The sequence below is a fragment of the Arabidopsis thaliana genome, chromosome 2 (genome assembly GCF_000001735.4).
Source record: "Arabidopsis thaliana chromosome 2, partial sequence".
Classification (NCBI taxonomy): domain Eukaryota; kingdom Viridiplantae; phylum Streptophyta; class Magnoliopsida; order Brassicales; family Brassicaceae; genus Arabidopsis; species Arabidopsis thaliana.
In genome coordinates this window covers 6227793-6236243 of record NC_003071.7, presented here as the reverse complement: position 1 = coordinate 6236243, position 8451 = coordinate 6227793, and the positions used below count along the sequence as shown (strand labels likewise).

The 8451-nt window shown below is 37.4% G+C and overlaps 3 pseudogenes across 3 annotated transcripts; 1 reads left to right on the top strand and 2 right to left on the bottom strand.

Annotated features, from left to right (window-relative positions):
• Nucleotides 1-3230: 3230 nt before the first annotated feature.
• Nucleotides 3231-3452, top strand: AT2G14600 (annotated as a pseudogene; the record flags this gene model as incomplete). The annotated part of the gene is made up of 1 exon: nucleotides 3231-3452.
• A 644-nt stretch (nucleotides 3453-4096) lies between these two features.
• AT2G14595 lies at nucleotides 4097-6115 on the bottom strand (annotated as a pseudogene; the record flags this gene model as incomplete). Its single annotated transcript has 1 exon — nucleotides 4097-6115.
• A 320-nt stretch (nucleotides 6116-6435) lies between these two features.
• AT2G14590 lies at nucleotides 6436-7407 on the bottom strand (annotated as a pseudogene; the record flags this gene model as incomplete). The annotated part of the gene is made up of 1 exon: nucleotides 6436-7407.
• Nucleotides 7408-8451: the final 1044 nt, after the last annotated feature.

Here is an 8451-nt window from a genome sequence, read left to right as displayed (position 1 = left end):
AGGAAAAATAACCGTCCATAATTTTACAAAAATTGCAATAAGAAACAAAAACGACAAAATAACAGTTAATGTTAACGGAAAGTTACGATGAAAAAATATGAACGAAAATAATAACTGTCAATATTTTAACAGAAAGTTGTGATAAAATGAAATAATCGAAAAAATAACCGTAAATATTTTAACGGAATGTTGCAATAAACAGACACAACCAAGAAAAAATAACTTTCAATATTTTTATGAAAATTTGCGATAAAAAAATACTAAAGGAAAAATAACAGTCAATATTAATAAAAAGTTATGATGAAAAATCACTAACAAAAAAAGTTGCGATAAAAAAGACACTAACGAAAAAAATAATCGTCAATATTAATGGAAAGCTACGATGAAAAGATACGAATAAAAAATAACCGTCAATATTTTAACGGAAAGTTGCGATAAAAGAGACACAACCGAAAAATAATCGTCATTATTATAACAGAAAGTTGCAATAAAGAGACACAACCAAGAAAAAATAACAGTCAATATTTTTACCAAGTGACGATAAAAAAAACAAACGGAAAAATAACCGTCGATAATAACAGAAAATGACGATAAAAAGACACAAATAAAAAGTTGCGATAAGAAGAAACTAAAGAAAAACATAACCGTCAATGTAAATAGAAAGTTACGATGAAAATATACTAACTAAAAAAGTAATTGTAAATATTTTAACGAAATGTTGCAATAAAAAAACACAAAAAAATAACCGTCAATATTAAAATGACAAAGATATAAACAAAAAGTTGCGATAAAAATGTAGTAACGGAAAAAATAACCGTCAATGTTAGCGGAAAGTTACGATGAAAAGACATGAACAACAAATATAACCGTCAACATTTTAACCTGATGTTGCGATAAAAAAAACACAACCAGAAATGCAAAAGATATTTTTTTGGATTCATCATGAAATAAATAATATGTGATAAAAAAACAAAAATTTTATAATTACCTAAGAAGAAGGACGAATATATAGAGTTCAACAGTTACAAATATTTAAGTAGAAAACTATTCATAAGGAAATATACAATGAACAGACACAAACGAAAAAAATAACTGTCAATATTATAACGGAAAATTGCAATAAAGAGACACAACAACAAAACAATAACTTTAAATATTTTTACAGAAAATTGCAATAAAAAGACACTAATGGAAAAAATCATATATCAAAAAGTTACAATAAAAAGACATGAATGTCAAAAAGTAACCCATCAATATTTTAACAGACACAACTGCTTACGATAAAAAATACAGTTTTACGAGAAGTTTTGATAAAAAAATACTAACAGAAAAAGTAACTGTCAATGTTAACCAATAGTTACGATAAAAAGACACGAATATAAAAGAATAACCGTTAATATTTTAACAGACACAACTATTTACGATGAAAGACACGAATGTTAAAAGGTAACCGTCAATATTTTAAAGGACATAACTGTTTACGATTAAAATACAGTTTTATGAGAAGTTGCGATAAAAAGAAACTAACAGAAAAATAACCGTCAATGTTAACCAAAAGTTACGCTAAAAAGACACGAATGCAAAAAAGTAACCGTCAATATTTTAACAGACACAATTGTTTATGATGAAAAGACACGAATATAGAAAATAACCGTCAATGAAAAGACACAAATATAAAAAAGTAACCGTTAATATTTTAACAGACACAACTGTTTACGATGAAAAGACACGAATATAAAAATGTAACCGTCAACAATTTAACAGACACAACTGTTTACGATGAAAAGACACGAATGTACAAAAGTACCAGTCAACAATTTAACAGACACAACTGTTTATGATGAAAAGACACAAATGTTAAAAAAGTAACCGTCAATATTTTAATAGACACAACTGTTCGGAAGTGCAAATGTCATTTATTCGGATTGTTATTATTAATAGATTCACAAAACGTACCATATTTCTAATTTAGTTTGTATAATTATGTTAGGATTTTTTAAAAGTGAACCTATATATAAGATATTTGATGACCAAAAAAAAGATATTTATGACCCAAAAGGACAAAAAAAATAAAAGAGATAATTCGATATAGAAGATTTTAATTAGATATATGAAAACTAATAAGGGTATTATCATTATCTGTACTCGGAAGACTCGAAAATTAAGTCGATCGTTATTCGACTGTTTATCTTACGCTGTTCCTATGGCAAATACCATGATACCCCTGTATTATATTTTCGAAAATTTCATTACCGCTAGACTAGTATTGTGTCAGACGGCAACATAATCTTTTTTGGTAAATTTGTTTTGAAGAAACGTGATCCTAATAATGAACTGAGTTGAACTTTACTAGAAACCCGAAGCGTCGTCACCTTTCATCTCTACTTATCTGTTCTTATCTTCGTTTATTGAAGTACCCTAGAAAGAGTGAAAGAGTAAACCGTCTTTCATAGCAGGAATTTCGTTGTTCAATACCGTGCTCAATCTTTCATTGTTTAGGCAGTATACTCCTTTATATCTGATCTAACTCGGTTACCGCTGGGATTCGCTTGTACAGTATGGATTTGATTTCAATTTGCTCTGATTTAGGGTTTTCGTTGGCTCTGCCGTTGGTGATAAAACCCTTTTTTTTTTGCAGATGGGTGAAGTTGATTTACCGAATCGTTTGATTGCCTTTGGAGAAGAACCTCTCGGCGAGAGGGTTAATGTCTATCACAAAATCGAAACCCTATGCGGCATTATAAACACCCTTGACGATGAAGAGCGGTCCTTCGTCCTTAATAGTTCGCTTGGGGACTTTTGGATTTTCTGAATAAGCCGGCGTTTTCTGCGAGCTTTGGTATTTTTTTACTGAGTAGGCAATTGGAAGTTGCCAAACCGCATGAAATTTGGGTAGTTTACGCTAGTACTCCTGTCCGATTTTTGTTGAGGGAGTTCAAGATTGTTACTGGCCTTCCGTGTGGAAAATATCCAAAGGTAGAAAATAAGAAGAAGAAAAGGACGGCTGGGAAGCAGATCCCTATTACAGTTCCTTGTTTGGTCTCGAAGAAGACGTAACTATTGAAAGAGTTATAACGATGCTTAAGAAGAAGGTGGTAACAGATCGGAAAATTAGGTTAAGATATGCTTGTTTGGCTCTTGTGGATGGTTTTTTGTTGCCTACCGCCGAAATGGCTGATGATCTGTAGAGATTTCTGAAATACCCTTGGGTGCGATTGTCTTTTGAGATGATGATGACTTCCATTAAAGAGAGGGAAGTTAAACAGCTCGCTACCACTTGCGTGGCGGTTCAAGGTCTTCTTTACGCATTGCAACTCATTGTCTTGGAAGCAGCACCTGATATACAGGAAGGCCCTCAAATAGATGAGGTCGTTGGTTCTGATTCCGATGAAGATCCCGCCGTTGTCGTAGGTCCTCGTCAGGTCGTGGCCCTCAAGCTCGGCAATGCTTAAGATGTGGATGCAAAATGCGAGGTAACGCTTTGTTTTCATTCTAGCGCTAACAGTTTTGTTAACACCATTCAACTGTTGTTATCGTTGATAATACCGATGTTAATTTTATGATATATGCTTACTATCAGTATCTGATAACAAGTTTAGTATGCGGCAACTTCATATCAGGATAATGTTTTACCTACCGATTATTGTAAAGGATCTGAACCGGACTTGCTCAGTTGTGTAGGAGATATTTTTTTACTGTCCTTAACGCCATACCACTGTACTTAGCTGATAACAATGTTTATCCCATCTAAGGACCCTACACAAAATTACTTGTTTGGTTACACGAAATTCCTCCTTATCCCATCTAAAGATCCTACACGAAATTACTTGTTTGGTTACAATGGTTGATTGTTGGCATGTTTTAGTATTATTAATTGCTAATATCCATGTTACCGTGATTGGTCCTCTGCATGTTGCCCTATTATGTCCTATTGTCCTGCATCTTGAGCAACATTTTGCTGATGTCCTCTGGACAAAAATAACAGCCACACTAGATCGATTTCTTATCGTTATGTGTATCCGTTTAACAGCAATGTTACCTTCATACACAGATTCGTGGATTACCTTGAACTCTCCCCTAGAGAATAGTCTTCTCTTCAGCGGCCTTTCAGGTGGCCTACAAACGTAAGGTGGGCAAGTTTGCCACCTCCGACATCATTGGGGGAAGGAGTCAGTGTATCCATGTCGGGGACGGGTATGATAATACCCTTGTACGCCAATCTCAGATATGGAACGGTGTAGCGGACGCCTACCATTGTTTCGACACGAATTGCTTCCTTTATCGCTGCTGCTATAGCATGGGAACATGGAATTGTTAGTAGCTGGAATTTTGTGCATGTGCATGTCCTCTCCCAAAGGTTAACCGCAAATGCCGAGTCTTCTTTGTCTCGCACTTCATAAAATGCATCTCCGATTTTAAGTACGACATACCCTGCTCTTTTTCAAAAATTTCAATGACCATCTCATTCACATTTGAAGGTAAATGATTCCCCTCGAGTTGTGCAGCTTCTTGCCGGAGGGCAAACCATGTGACCAGTGTTGTTCGAAGAGTCTCTAGCAGCAAATTTACCGGATAATCCCTTGCCATGGTTAAAACATTGTTTTGCGACTCTGCTATGTTGCTCGTCATGAAATCATACATATCTCCCACAAAATGCGAGCGCGTGCAATGTTCAAACCCAATGCCTTCGAGGTAATCCCGGGCTGCATTGGCGACCGGTAAGCCCGAGCTGCATTGGCGACCAAATCAACCCTTCTGACTTGAATATTGAGACTATGTTCCTCTTTAAATGGACAACGCAGGCCGCGTGTGAAGACATGAGATAAACCTGGAGATTCATGACAATGTTTTAGAGTTATGATATATATATATATATATACTCACGTATCAGGTAAAGTAAGTCTTGCGAGGTACTAGAAAAATTAGCTTTGTAAGTGTAACGTTATCTAGTAACATTATCTTGTTACCGGATATAACTTACCTTGCGTATGCTAGCATATATAGATGAGTGCCTGTCTGAAACGAAGACCAAATCTGGATCATCTGGTATGGTGTCCGTGAGCCTCTCCATGAACCATGTCCACGCATAGTCATTCTCGCTGTTCACTATCCCAAAAGCAATGGGGAAGACTTAAAAATTTGCATCTGGAGCGCTGACAGCAATTAAGCAGCCTCCGTATCGGCCCCCCTGATGATTCCCATCAATCACTATCACCTTTCTCATATAAGAATAACCTTGGACTGTAGCAGCTAGGGCAAAAAATAAGTACCTAAACCGCTCCACACCTTGGTTATCTTTTTCCGTATCAAGGGCCACTAGCGAGTTAGGGTTTGTTTCCAGCAGAAGTTTGAAATAAGGCTTGATCAATGCGTAGCTTCCCATTGCCGAGCCCATGGCATTATCCATAGCTATTTCCGGTACGAGACATTTAGGCTGAACTCATCACGGAGCATCTTCCTCAACTCGTTAGGCCTTGACCCCCTACCAACCCCCAGGTATTTTGTTCTCATCAATTTCCCAATCACAGCTGTAGATGCTTGTTTGTGAAAGTCTCCCCTTGCGTCTACACTGCAAGTGTGCTGTTGGGTTGCACATTTTATCTCGAATCGTTCACTATCCTCCATTTTTGTTGCGTAAATACGCCACGGGCATGTATGGCTTACGCACGCAGCGAGGAGAATGTTAGGGTAAGACTTCGCGTAAATGAAATGAAACTTTCGCCGTATCGCATGTATTGCAAGTTTTGTTGCGCAGTCTTCTTTATTCTTGAACAATCTGCCAATGAAGATATTGTCTCCTTCGTAGTCGGCATCCTTTAGAGTGTGATGCAAATAATGTGCAGTTTACCATTTTGTTAGATAACTTATTGATTACAGGTAGACATCTAAATCGCCATATATATTAGCAGCTACAAGATTGATAACTGTAATGTATCCATAAGTATTCTATAAGAACACATTAAAATTAGCGGCTACACTAAAATTTAGTTTGCAAACTTTGAATTAGGTCCTAACATGTTTTACCTTCTTCTCCCGGATCGTCGAAATATGGTGGGGCGTCCTCGTCATACAACACGGTTGGTACTGGTGTTTCTTTCAAATAGATATCTGCCATCCTCCGGCTAACCTGGGTATTTAACGTCATAACTTGTTCTTGAGTTGCAATGATTTCCACCCCCCCTTACAATGTTGTTAACCCTACTCAATCTTGGTGTATTTATTGGTTCCATACAGAGTGGTCCGTCCGGATCTGAGTAGTAATGTGCCACCTCGTGCCGAACGGGTCTGAGTATGACGAAGAAGCCATTTTCAAATGTGTTCGTTAGTGTTATGTGGCAACACATACATTATTCGATAATCTACACTTTACAAGATAACATACCTATCATGGCCAGACAATTGTTGCTAGATAATTCATCTTCGTCCATCAGCTCCTCAACTTGAGAAGGTTATACTATTCTGTGGTGTCTTAAATGTCGAGTCTGTTGAAGATAGCGCCACTATTGAGATATCGCCACGAGCTAGATCTGCGCTTCCAAGGGTAAGACGTATAGACTCCTCTGGGTTTGAATTTGAATGCCCTCCAACCACGTTATCTTGAACATTAATCGGGGTACTATTGACTTGTCGTCCTAGCGAGCCAGCCAGACGGATTTCTCTATTTTGCATCTCTCTCAGCATTTTTGCCTGTTTGTTTTCCCTCCACATTGCAAACTCCAAGTCCTTAATGCTCTCCTCGTCCAGGACATATTCTTTCCCTTTAGCGGTTGCACTTGGTTGCCCTTGGGTTAGATTTCTCGGTGCGACGCTTCCTACACCCGTCTCTCTCGCATTCTCTCGTATAATTATGCCCCCACTCCTGCCTAAGTGTGTTCTGGCACCGTTCTTGTCCTGTCCGTTAATCCCAGTCACACTAATACCAGGAACGTTACCGAATAACATTCTTGTTACTACCGAATCCCAAGCTGCTCTTGTTTCACTGCTATTCCAGTACTTATCAGATATCGTTTCTAAAGTCATACATCCTATATCTAAGACGCTTTGGTATGAATTAACTGTTGGGGTCCCCACAATCTTCCGTATGGTTTGGGCCTTCAGCTGAACCTCCTCTAGATCAGAATGAATTGCAATAAACAACGTCATATCCTCGTCATCGAGAATATGGATTGGGTTTGCCCGCTGCCAATCTGGCCCCATCATCCACTGCGGCCACTGATAGGATAGTTCCACTTCATCTTCCGGTCTTAGCGTCAGTCTTTCCTTCACAGCTTCAACCACTTTAGCGAACGTGTCTCTCTCACGGAGCTTTACCGCCAAGCATAACCCATCTAACTCGGCTACGTGTTCATAGCATCCGGATTCATGTCTTTTCCACTCTCCTCGAACCAGTCTAACGACCATCGCCATGGTGCTTGTCGATAATCAACCATAACCGCAACGTTAGCAGACAAGTATGACAGAAGTTACAAACCCTAAGGCAGGGTGGACTATTTATTACCCTCTATCGAAGTTGAACAAAGTAACTCGAGAATTAACTGCTTATCTGAGTCTCTAATTACTTTGATTTTGTTATCTTCGCAATAGTAAATGTAGGTTCTTTTCCGTCATGTGTTTCTACTTTTGTTGTTGAAGCAACAATGATAGTGGAGTAACAAATAGCCAAACACGCAACCCAAATAATATCATGGCTCATCATTACGATTCTTTTTCTGTAACTTACGCCGGCGGGATTTTTTGGCAGGTTTTTGTCGCCGCATTAAATGCGCAATATCCATATTTCCCAAATCTTTTTTCAGTCCCCTACAAGTATCCTGAACAATAGGGTTAAAATAGGAATATTCGTTTTGCATGATTTATCACACCTAAATATCTGATTTACATATATATATTCTTAATTAACTCACGCTGCATGTACATATATTTAACTCACCCGACCTAACGTATTTTATTGTTTTACATTTATTTAATTACGTATAAATTATATGAAAATAGTTTAATAATGACAAATTGACAGCATCCAGTATGAATAAAAAGCTATTAGACTTCTTATCTATTAGCTTAGCCACCATTCAATTTGTGTTTTCTTTCAAAATGATATGTCATATTTGCCTAACTTAACAAACCTCATTCAAGAAGCAGCTTTGATTATTCCATCCCCTGCAAGAAGCAAGTAACTATTACCGTGGAATTATTGTATCAATGACTTATTTAACAAGTGAAGATGGCTTTGTTTTATTCCCTCATGGATTATGCTTTATTTTTTGGAAAAAAAATACTCAGCTACACCAAGTAGAAGGGAATACATGGGTCACACATGCTAAGTTTAGAAATGTACAACCAACTACACGAACTAAATTTATTGCATACCCACATATATCAACTATATGACGATATGTGGTCAACATCAACATCACGACATGTGGTCAATGCCGATCAACGATGGTCAACACC